This window comes from Taudactylus pleione, unplaced genomic scaffold, assembly GCF_031769625.1.
Source record: "Taudactylus pleione unplaced genomic scaffold, aTauple2 ptg000066l, whole genome shotgun sequence".
Lineage (NCBI taxonomy): Eukaryota > Metazoa > Chordata > Amphibia > Anura > Myobatrachidae > Taudactylus > Taudactylus pleione.
Window position 1 is genome coordinate 1594599 of NW_028284468.1, and position 12565 is coordinate 1607163.

Here is a 12565-nt window from a genome sequence, read left to right on the forward strand (position 1 = left end):
GACAGCACTAAGGTTTATTGTGTGTTTTTCTGTGCACTTCATCTGCCTGAAGAATATGGTCATTTAACAACATGAGTTTCAATGGAATATGTTCATTCTTCTAAAGGGGCACATCCGCTAGCAGATAGTGGAATGACAGTACGATTACAACATTGTTCCCCTGCAGTGCCTACACTGAATGATATGTTGTTCAGTGTAGACACCCTCCCTCATCCCTGAACATGGTCAATCTGTCATTATTGGCAGATTGACCTGCAAGTTCAGACGATGATTGATGCTGGAAACGAATAGCGGGAGCGCGCATCGCTGGTTGTTTCTGACATTGTAGTGCACAATCTGTGCACGATTAATGAGCGATTAAACAATATCGTTATCATTTAATCACTCATTAATATCGCCTAGTGGATGTGCGCCATAAGACTGTAACTTTTCTGTAGTGTTGTTTAGTGAGGAAATCCATACTGCTCACGATCCCAGTGTACGTCAGTGATATGCTTATACTTACACAGGGATTATATATTCATAGGAATACAAGTTCATCTAGAAGATCTAATTTATTGGAGACCTCACATCCGCAATGGTGGTTTGTGATTGGACCTTGAAGCAGAAGATGAGAAAAGTTCTACACCACAGTGACCATCCAGCCAGGGACCGCTCCTGGACAAATCTCTACAGTGCTAAACTATCAATGACAGTCTGTATTTACAAATGTGATCATACTCAGGAATACTCGGTCACATCTAACCTCTGACCTCTGTCACTTGGTCACAGGATTACTCGGTCACATCTAACCTTTGTATATATAAAGCAGCTAGGACTAAATCTCCTGTTACTCATTGTGACTATACATTGGTTGCTTGATGTGGGAATAATTTCAGTGTGGATAGGGAAGGGGCTTTGCTTAAAAAAAGAAACCTAATGTGTGACTGATTACAATGGGTAATGCCACCTTTTTCCCGTGCAACAGCCTAGAAATGTCTAGAAATGGTTGGCACATTATGTAGTATACTATTGGTGTCAATCTAATCTTTTTACATTGTCCTAATTTGGCAATAAAATGTTAGTGCTCACTGCCTTGTGATATTCTATATCACTTCAAATTACATGCCCTTACTGTTCAGATGGGATAGGCGAATATCTGATAAATTAAGTATGCAGGCGTTGGTGAGACACAACCTTAGTTATTTTGAAATCTTGTGATGACCACCTGAAAAGATGATCTAGAACAGTGTGTGAGCATTCTGGTCAGACTATGAAAGGACTGTGGACCTGATTCAGCAAGGATCGCAGATGCGATTTCAATAGCAATTATGCACGCAGTCTCATTGCGATCATATGCTAATCCACTGCGATCACTATGCCATCGCAGCACAACATGAGGACGCCCACTTTACCTTACACACATCCGTAATACTTAGCAAGACTGCGAAACCATTGGTAACCTCGAGTACCATCGCAGCCTCACGCACAATGCACAAGCTCTGACCTTACTCAGGAACTGCTAACCTCATCGCACGCACTGAGTACAGAAGCTACATATGGCACACCCCTGCAACGCCATTAAAACGCACTTGCGCATGACGAAGGCATATGTGAAAGGGAGCATGGTCTCATGTCTGCGAGGTCATGCCCCCTGGTGTATGACATTTTGGGGCATAACCATGTGTCATGCCCCTGTTTCTCATCACTCTGGGGGCTTAACCAGCGCTCAATGAGCTGTTGGGACTCCCCCAGCCTCTACCGACACAGTGTGGATGATGCACACATGTTCCCGTTTTCCATTCACCGTTGCTCTGTGTAGAAGACAGAGAGTCCCCAAAAGCAGTGATGGAGTGTTTCCGAAAAGCGGGACTGTCCCATTGAATTCAGGATGGTTTTGAGATATGGAGTTGGTATAAAATTGGTATCAAATGGTATCAAAGCTGAAGCAGCCAAGCTTTCCATTGCTAGCCAATGCCATCTCAGGATGATCAAGGTTTTCTCCAGAGCTCCCAGTGAAGTTCTGCATGGTAAATGACATTAGTGCTGGAACCACATTATCGGGTATGTGTAAAATCCTGTGAGTTTCAGGCAGCTGCATAATTTTGGCCACTTTAACCTCCAGATATAAACCAACCCGAATTTGCCTTTAAATTATTGCTGCTCCAAATACATGAAATCATGAAGTTGCCTGCAAGTCGCCAGATATTACATATACCCCAATAAATTGCTGCAATGTAGTGAATTGACCCACTCAGTTGTGAATGCTGTATGTAGGTATCATGGGCATAGGAACCAAACAAAACCACTGCTGTTTCCAATATTGGACTCCCATGCTGTCATTAACAGAGAGGGTGTAGCGATGGCAGCATGGGAGGCAAAGGTACTTATTTGTCTTACATTTTGGGCATGATTCTGAGTGGCAAAAGTGGGCGCATCTCGCAAATATATGCAGAGAGCACATGTGCTGCAAAGAGCAATTGCAGACTGTGCATGCACAACACCATGCATACGTCGCATGACAGAGGATACAAGGGCAGTCAGTACACTCCGTGTGTGCCCGGATCTCTCCATCCATGAAGTGGGCGTTTCTGAGTGATTGCCGTGCGGAAATTATCCATCTCATGGGAGCGCCATTGAAGTGTTGTGGGTGTGTAGCTAGATTTCCGTGCTAGTCTGGGGTGTGTATACAGGCAGGGCCAGATTAACAATGGGGCGGATGGAGCTACAGCTCCAGGCCTCCACATAAAAATAGGCCCAGTCTCATGACAACATGATGTTGACTGGCCATCTGCTCTCCACATGGTCAGCCATAAATCATAAGTAGTAAATTTGTATTTCTATTTACCTCACAAAATGAAGGATTTGTTTCCTTTTACATATTTAGGGAGACATTGGAGCAGACAATATAGGGGGTACACGCCCACATGGCACTGGCCACACCCACACAGCACTGGTCACGCCTCCTCTGCTTCTCATAATAGGCCCTTTGGTCATTTTCAGCTCCAGGCCCATGTGGCCATCAATCCGGCCCTGTATACAGGGCAGGGATGCCTGTTTCTGATGGCTCTGTTGCACCCAGCATGTAGGTGTAAGTGCCAATGTTAATGATGACAGCTGCCTGCGAATGGAATCACAGTGTTTGGTGCGACCTTACGCATGAAGCTGTATGGATACTAGCATGAGCATTAGGTAGTTAATCAGGATGCCGCGGCCATCTGCACTTGTGGGTGCTTTAAGTTTGACTTGTTATTACCAGGCCGTTTGCCTCTTAAAGTAATGCTTGTTCTGTACCTTGTTTAAATAAAGTTATGGAATAACAGGACTGTCTTTATTTCACATTTAACTTTTGTAATGTTTAATTGAAGTGATTTTTGTGCAAATATAAATGCACTTCTAGAAAGTACAGTAATGGGCATTGAATGGCCTCTGGGCCTGATTAAGCAAGGAACGCAGTTGCTTATACGCACGCAATCGGTAGATTGTAGCGTTCTGAGCATGCATCGCAGAGCGCATACGCAAACTAGCCACTGCGATCGCACAGGACACGCAGACCCATTGTAGTGTGATTGATAGGTGGGCCCTCAGAAGATAGAAGGAGGACACAGCCAGCAGCACAGAGGACAGCACTACTATGAGGATAAGTGATCCAGAGGGTCCCAGAGGAAGGCAGGTCCTTGAATGACAGCTTACTGGTAGATCTGTATCCCTTTATCTACAGACTGGTCCTTACACTTACCATTTAGTAGAACAGAGGAATGAGGGCTGAGAAATGGAACAACCATCTTACAGAGTATTATCACTGGGCTGGGGTGACCTCCTTGATCAGTGCAGTCTGAGTTTAACCAGAACTGCAACTGGATCCTGTGACATTAAAGGGTTCAGGGCCTGATTCAGCAAGGAATGCAGTAGCTTATACACACGCAATTGGTGTGCATAAATTAGCCACTGTGATACCAGACGTCGCCTGAGGCCTCATAGCGTGCACTGAAATAAGCAATTCCTGAGTGAGTCTGAGCTTCATTAACTGTCCGATGTTACTCAATGTCACTGATTGTTTCTCTATGTTGGCCAAGTATACGGATGTGAGTAAGGGGAAGTGGGCGTCCTTATGCAGGGACGCCGAGAGGGGGTTAGCGGGTACTAATTACTCGGGGCCTGGGCTTGCTGGAGGGGCCAAGTGCCCCCCTCCCTCTTACATAACAGCAGCCCAGTACACGCTGCTGTGTGCTGGGCTGCAGGGGTGCCGATAGCCACACCGGGTCCGGGGGAAAATGGAGCGTGACCTAACCGCGGGAGGCATGGCCACGCCCCCTTAGGGAAAAACAATACACTGTGAAGCGTTGCTGTGCACTGGGGCACTGTGAGCCCCTCAGCTCGGCGCATAGCCAGTGGGTGGGCACGATGAGTGTGATCGCTCTACCCACAGGCAGTCTCCCAGTGCAGCCCAGCATGCAGCAGCATGTGCTGGGCTGCTTTGATGTAAGAGGGAGGGGGAGGGGTGGCGCTGGGTCCCTCCAGCAAGCCCAGGCCTGGATAATTAGTACCCGCTCCCCCCCGTCTTGGCGCCCCTGCTGGGCTCCCCTGCTATGCGCCAGGCTGAGAGACTCACAGCACCCCCTATGCGGCGCTGCAAAAAATTTTTTGTTTCCTTAGTGGGTGTGACCACGCCTCCCGCTAGTAGGACACGTCCCCTTCACCTGGGTCCCGCGTGGGTGTCGGCGTGCCTGTCCTTATGTCAGGCTGCGATCGCAATGCGAATGCAAACATTTACATGTCACCGCTGATATTAGCAACGGCATAGCATGCATATAAGCAAAATAGTGATCTGTAGTGAATGAGGCTCCCTGTCTCATCATTGGATGAGTATAACTCTAGCAGTTTACACTCCTCCCTAAATAAACGGTCTTTGCCCATTGACTTGCATTAGACAATATCATCCCGGTTAACAAAATCTTATTTAGGCATTTGGCTGTGGAACCAGACATAGAACTACTGTAAATTCTGCAGCACATTTACTTAAATCTCATTAAAATATCTCATCCTGTCTCATGCTGACCTATGCACTTCAGTATAAGTCGGCACATTGCAAAAATATAGGTGCATGAGAGTAAAAAATTGTAAAATGGTATAGGGCTTGTAAAGTGCCTTTAGCATGTTTGCAAATCCAAGCTCTGACGTCTAGAGTAAAGAGAGTCATTGAGGTGCATAAGATAAAAGTGTCTGGATTCAGAATCTACAACCATCATTATCAGAGGTTAGGCCAGACATCACTAACCCTATATATTCTCCAACACACTACCCTGACCCTGTCATCATGTGCAGCATTCCTAATATGCTTGCCATATCTCTTGTTGGATCATTAGCATGTTATTTTTTATATCTTTATCAATCTGTACAGCTTCACCTTGATCTCTCTAAAGACTTTTGTACCTGAAGAAATATGAATGTTATCCAAATAAATCCCAAACTAATATGATTCTCATCTGTCAAAAAATAGCAGCCAACATTTTTCTTCAGTAAGATTTGAGTAATATTTTTTAGGGATGTGCGCCGACCCTCGTGTTTTGGTTTTTGTTTTGGATCTGTGGACCTCATTCAGAGTCTGTCGTTGCGGCCGCACGGTCGTACGCCACCGATGTTCGCTAAACTGCGCATGCATAAAATTCGCAATGCGTGTGCGCAAACTAGCTATTACGATCAGAAATTTCTCTCTCCTTCAACTTGGCCAGGTCGTTAGGCGTCCGCTTGGTTCACCTCCGGGTGTACCCTCTATCTCCTTTATCGTCCTCCTGGTCTCCGCTGTCCTGCTTCTTCCCAGACGCAGTCCACACTGTGCACTGCGAGACTTCCGGGTGTCACGATCCCGCTTGATCACGTGGCACCCGGGTTCAACAGTGCGCACAGCGGCTCAACTCGCAAAGGATGCGAGGAGACTTCGGATTTCTGATTAGAATTAGGATGTAGTTCGTCTCTGATATGAAAGAGTTTAAGTCTCTAAGGCGTAATCTCCTTAGAAGCAGGACAGCGGAGACCAGGAGGACGATAAAGGAGATAGAGGGTACACCCGGAAGTGAACCAAGCGGACGCCGAGGGTAAGTAGGTGCACCTGGGGGTCCCGGGACGCCGCACCGCCAGACACCACTTACGCACCTCGCGTACACAAACATCCACAGTTAACTTTGCCACCCTTAAGTGACTACAGCAGACCACTGCTTGGTGCATTTATCCTGTACACCGTCATCATTCTGGTAATATCCCACCCCAGACTTATCACTATTCATTATTGGAGTACAAGACTATTATCAGCACGTCTGGTAAGCTATGAGACTACCTATTTCCATACAGCACTACACTTAACAGCCATCATTTTGCCTGTCATTTGATATAAGAGCATTGCATTGCAATAAATACAAATATTCTCCATACACTGTGTGAGTTTCAGAAGTGGTACAAGTGCATACAATAACCATAATTTGCCTACAGATTAACACCCTTTGTACCATCATATAGATACTATCCCTCTCTAAGCGCAGTACCCCCTTCTAACATAATTAACATTTATTTCCAGTCATTTCCAGTCAATTTTGACCACCTCACAGCTCACAATATTGATTATTTAATCTAGTTTAGGGCCAAAAGGTTGCATCCAGCTAGCTGGCTGACTAAGCTAAGCGACAGCAGTGGGCGGCACTAACATGTGGCAGTTCAGCTTCCAACATGGCACAGAGTGGCATTGCAGTGGTAGACAGGATGGCAGTTTAATAAACTATACGACACCTAGGAACTTTAAAAACCAAGCATGTTTTCCTTAACTAGGTCAGAGGCCCGACGGAGTTGGAATATGTTTATGGACTGAAGACAGGGAATGGATGAAAGGATTGATTTAGTTTTTAATTTATTTATTTTAATGTTTTGATTCTTTAAAAAAATGTATGAGGGAAGATCAATCTAGGATCAAGTTCTTCAGTTCCTAAAAGACATCCAGAGATCTGGAGGATGTTTTTAATTTTTTATACATCTAATAGAAATGAGGTGGCCTTGTTGTAGAGGTGATGCTAGAACATACTGTAAACAGACGTTTACTTTGTACTCAGTGAGGTTGTTAGGGATAATGGGACCAAGACTTGCTGTTTACATCAGAGGAAAGCAGCCTGTAGTTCTCCGGCTGAACTAGAACTACCCGCATCTGTGATGTTTGCTGGGCCTACTGGAAGTTATTTGTCAACAACAGGTGGCGTGCTTCAGGTTACCTCAGCCTGCTTTACGCACTGTATGTACCATGTAAATATGTATAAATGTGACCACTCACAAATAATTATTGTATTAAACGTATTTGCACTTTATTGCACACATCCTGATGTTTCCAGCACCCACCTGCTACACACATGCCTACCCTCCCGGTTTTTGTGGGAGGCTCACGATTTTTTCGGGTAACCCCCCGCACCCCTGGAAGGGTAGGCATTTTTCTTTTGCATTCTGCCCACTTCCTAGTGAAGTGGGCAGAATTAGGAGAATTTCCGCAGGCGATCGTGGGTGTCCGTGCAGTGGGTGGGGCTTAATGATGCGATTTGCGTCATTTGGCTCTGCCCCTATGTAAATTGAAGCCAATCACGGGCATTTGACAGCGAGGAGATGGGGCTTAATGACGCAATTCATCAGGGCCCGCCCCCGTCGCCACCCACCTGCCTCTCCTCCCAGAGCTTCTCCCAGGGAAGAGACAGCAAAGGTAGGCAACTATGACCTGCTAATACTATAGACGGTTGGGTGGGGTTTGTCTTGGTGTGCAGTGTGAATGCATTATAGATGAATAAGTATGTGTCAGTAAGTGTATGTGTCAGTAAATTGTATTGGTCAGTAAGTGGTGTCTGTGTCAGTCAGTGGTATCTGTGTCAGTAAGTTGTGTGTGTCTGTAATGGGTATCTGTGTCAGTAAGGGGTGTCTGTGAGTAAGTATGTATAATAATGTATCAGTAAGGATAATCTTTCAGTATGTGGTATCTGTGTCAATAAGTGTCTGTGTCATTAAGAGGTGTCTGTGTAGGTAAGTGTTGTCTGTGTCATTAAGCGGTATCTGTGTCTGTGTCGGTAAGTGTGTCTGTTAGTAAGTTTTGTCTGTGGGCCTGATTCAGAGCCGCTCGTAAGCGGCCGCTCGTTCGTTCCGAGCGATGTTTGCACAACTGCGCATGCGTACGGATCGTAATACGCATGCGCGAACCAGTCAGTGCGGCCGAAAATCGTTTGTTCGCTAAATAGCGAATGCCTGCTATTTTGAGTGACAGGAGGAGGCGTATGTGGGTGGTAACAGGGGAAGGTGCTTGAAAATGGGGAGTGGAGATCCGAATGCAGGTGTGCTTAAAGGTCAAAACGGGCGTTTTAAGGGTGTGCATAATTAATACAGCAGCATCATTGACCACGTCACTGGGTTATTTTATAGTCAGAACTGCTCGCAAGATTGCGGTAGGAACAACCAACCACAAGAATAGCGAGCAGTTCATACGCTGGTTGATGTACTCGATTAATCTAATAAATAGTGGACATGACGTAGGATGCGAGCGGCCAGGGGGCGGAGTTTTCCAAAAACTACCGCATGTTTTGTTCGCTCGTTCAGACCTAGAGGCGTGAACAGACCGCAAAGAGCGAACGGTTCATTTGAATAGCCACCCCTTTTTCTGAATGAGCGAGCGCAAATAGCGTCCGGCTCTGAATGAGGTCCTGTGTCAGTAAGCGTGGTGTCTGTGTTAGTAAGTGGTGTTTGTGTAAGTAAGTGTGTCTGTTAGAAAGTGGTATCTGTGTCAGTAAGCAGTGTCTGTGTCAGTCAGTGGCATCTCTGTCAGTAAGCATGGTGTCTGTGCCAGTAAGCGGTATCTGTGTCAGTAAGTGTGTCTGTTAGTAAGTGGTGTCTGTGTCAGTAAGCGGTGTCTGTATCAGTAAGTGTGTCTGTGTCCGTAAGCGCGGTGTCTGTGTCAGTAAGTGTGTCTGTTATTAAGTGGCGTCTGTGTCAGTAAGCGCAGTGTCTGTGTCAGTAAGCAGTGTCTGTGTCAGTAAGCGGTGTCTGTATCAGTAAGTGTGTCTGTGTCAGCAAGCGCGGTGTCTGTGTCAGTAAGTGTGTCTGTTAGTAAGTGGTGTCTGTGTCAGTAAGCACTGTGTCTTTATCAGAAAGGGTGTCTGTTAGTAAGTGGTGTGTGTCAGTAAGCGCTGTGTCTGTGTCAGTAAGTGTGTCTGTTAGTAAGTGGTGTCTGTGTCGGTGTGTCTGTCAGTAAGTGGTGTCTGTGTCAGTAAGTGTGCGTCAGTAGGTGATTGTGTTAGTAAGGTGTGTCAGTAAGTGTGTGTCAGTAGGTGGTTGTGTTAGTAAGGTGTGTCAGTAAGTGTGTGTCAGTAGGTGGTTGTGTTAGTAAGGTGTGTCAGTAAGCGTGTGTCAGTAGGTGGTTGTGTTAGTAAGGTGTGTCAGTAAGCGTGTGTCAGTAGGTGGTTGTGTTAGTAAGGTGTGTCAGTAAGCGTGTGTCAGTAGGTGGTTGTGTTAGTAAGGTGTATCAGTCAGGGCTCTATATCATTACATACTTATCACTTGTGATAATTATGTTTTAACTCGCTGCGAGTTTAAAAAATGTTTTGTAGGCATTCATCATGCCGCCCTAACAGAAGTATCACTTCCGAAAAGCTGCTCTTTTTGCTGAGTCAGCTTTTCGGAAAAGTAATACTTTTCCCCCTTACACCTGCCATGTTTCTATGGATTTTCCCGCAGCCAGTGTCCCACTACTGTGTATAAACCCCCCCATCCTTTCCCTGGTGTCTGCTATGTCCCCCCTGTGTCCTCTCTCCTTCCCCTGCTGCTGTCTCCCGTGCACGGCATACTTCCCCGGTGCTGTGTCGGCTCTTTCTTCCCCCTGCTGCCGCATCTTCTCTCCCCTCAGCTCCCTCTCCCTTGTCTCCTCCACCGGGAGCGTGGACGAGAGTATTCAACCCCGTGCTCCCTCTCACCGGTGTGTGTGCGGTTTTGGGCCAGTGTGTGTATCTGGCTAGGGGGCAGAGACGGCCCTAGCCCATTTGGTGCCCTAGGCAAAATTATGACTGGTGCCCCCTAACAACTTCCCATACCGAGCTGAACAGCCCCTCAGGAAAAAAACAGGTGGCCCTCCTCAGTAGGTGCTGTCGATGTTTTAAGACCCATCTGTCTTTTCATCAGGACATGTCCTGATGAAAAAACCAATGGGTCTTGAAACATCAACAGAACCTATGTGATTTGTGACAAAATATCACTTTGTTATAACTACTGAGGAGTGCCGCCTGTTTTTTTCCTGAGGGGGCTGTTCAGCTCGGTATAGGAATTTGTTTATTATGCTAGGAGACAGGGGCGGATTGGCCGTTAAAGTCACCGGGACGGTATCCCGGTGGGCCGACCGGACTATGGGGCTGCCTGTCACCCCTCCCCAGTACCACATCACTTACCCTTGGCCTAGCTTGACAGCCCCAGCCTGTGTGCGGCCCCGCCCCCTGTAGCGCCTCTTGTGCACTGGTCCTTCTTGCATAGTTGACACAGCCCACATGCGTCACTAATCGGGGGGCCTTCTTGCATGGTTGACTGCCCGCTGGTGCCTGTCAGCAGTCCCGCTCAGTAGCGCATCACTCTGCCTGTGCCTTCACAGGCACTAGCAGCCCGCCCAAAAGCAAAATAAAAGAAGAATGTCTCATTGACGGCGGCAGCGGCGCCCGCTATTCCCAATCCCCCTGTGCCTCAAATATTCACACATTGCTCAGTATAGGCTGCCTGCCACTGAGACTCAGTGACCAGCAGCCTATACCGAGCAGCGTGTGAGAGCTCCGCTGTGCCTGTCTCTCTGAGCCGAGGTGCCTGTTCCCAGCATTCCTCTAGGAGCCAGATCAGATGCTGGGCCTCCAGTCTGTATTGTGAGGCTGTGACTATGGTATGCAACCTAATACAAATTTGTAATTGTATATATGAATATACAGTATGTGTACCTCATACTTGCCGACAATCAGCTCCAGCCTTCCGGGAGGGAGCTGATTGTCGGCTAACAGTGGGGGGCGGGGGCGGCCATTGGGGGCGGAGCCGGGGGTGGGGCAGCCAGTTGGTGGTACATTGGGGGTGGAGCCGGGGGCGGAGCCACACGATCGCGTCATCGTGCCTCCGCCCCTCTTCACAATGCCGTTATTTTCGGCAGTGTGAAGCAGGGGGCGGGGCCGCGATGACGCGATTCAGCGCGAATCGCGTCACCGGCTCCCTCGCTGCGTGGGTTTCTAATCTTTTCAGGGGGGAGGACTGGAGGGTCGGAGGCTTCCGGGAGGCTTGCCTGCCTTTCCGGGGGGTCGGGAGTGGCACCCGAAAATCGGGAGGCTCCTGGCCAAATCGGAAGGGTAGGCAGTATCTATAGATATGAATTCATGTATGTACCTACCTATGTATATGTATATGTATATATATATATATTAGGGGTGTGCACCGGCCACTTTTCGTGTTTTGTGTTTTGGTTTTGGATCTGGATCTTTCTTCGTGTTTTGGATCTGGATTGGTTTTGCCAAAACCACCCTTCCGTGTTTTGGGTTCTGGGTTTTGTGTTTTGGATCTGTATTTTTTTGAAAAAAAGCATAAAAACAGCTAAAATCACAGAATTTGTAGGTTTTTCTGCTCCTATGCTATCATTAACCTCAATAACCTTAATTTCCACTCATTTCCAGTCTATTCTGAACACCTCACACCTCACAATAGTGTTTTTATGTCCAAAAGGTTGCACCGAGGTAGCTGGATGACTATGCTAAGCGACACGAGTGGGCGGCACAAACACGTGACCCATCTAGGCGTGATACTGCAGTGGCAGACAGGATGGCAGTTTGAAAAACTAGGCCCCAAACTGTACATAATGCAAAGAAAAAAAAGAGGTGCAAGATGGAATTGTCCTTGGGCCCTCCCACCCACCCTTATGTTGTATAAACAGGACATGCACACTTTAACAAACCAATCATTTCAGCGCCAGGGGTGGCCACACAACTGTGGCTGAAATGATTGGTTCGTTTGGGCCCCCACAAAACAAGCTGGCAATTAATCTGTCCCTGCACAAACTGGCTCTACGGAGGCAAGATGTCATCCTCATCCTCCTCATCCACCGATTCCTCACCCTCTTCAGTGTGTACATCCTCATCCTCACAAAGTATTAACTCGTCCCCACTTGAATCCACCACCACAGGTCCCTCTGTACGTTCTGGAGGCTGGTCTCCCTGGAAGAGCTGATAATTCATTTTGATGAACATCATCTTCTCCACATTCTGTGGATGCAACCTCTTACGCCTTTCACTGACAAGGTTCCCGGCTGCACTAAACACTCTTTCGGAGTACACACTGGAGGGGGGCAACTCAGGTAAAATAGAGCCAGTTTGTACAGGGGCCTCCAAATTGCCTCTTTTTCCTGCCAGTACAGGTATGGACTGTCTGACATGCCTACTTGGATGCTGTCACCGATGTAATCCTCCAGCATTCTGTCAATGGTGACAGTATCATATGCAGTGACAGTAGACATGTCAGAAATTGTTGCCAGGTCCTTCAGTCCGGACCAGATGTCCAAACTTGGTCC

The 12565-nt window shown here is 47.2% G+C and overlaps 1 protein-coding gene across 1 annotated transcript in view; it reads right to left on the reverse strand.

Moving 5' to 3' along the window:
* The window catches only part of LOC148534370 (vertebrate ancient opsin-like), a 284420-nt gene that overhangs the window by 47434 nt on the left and 224421 nt on the right, over positions 1–12565 (reverse strand). The window lies entirely within an intron of this gene.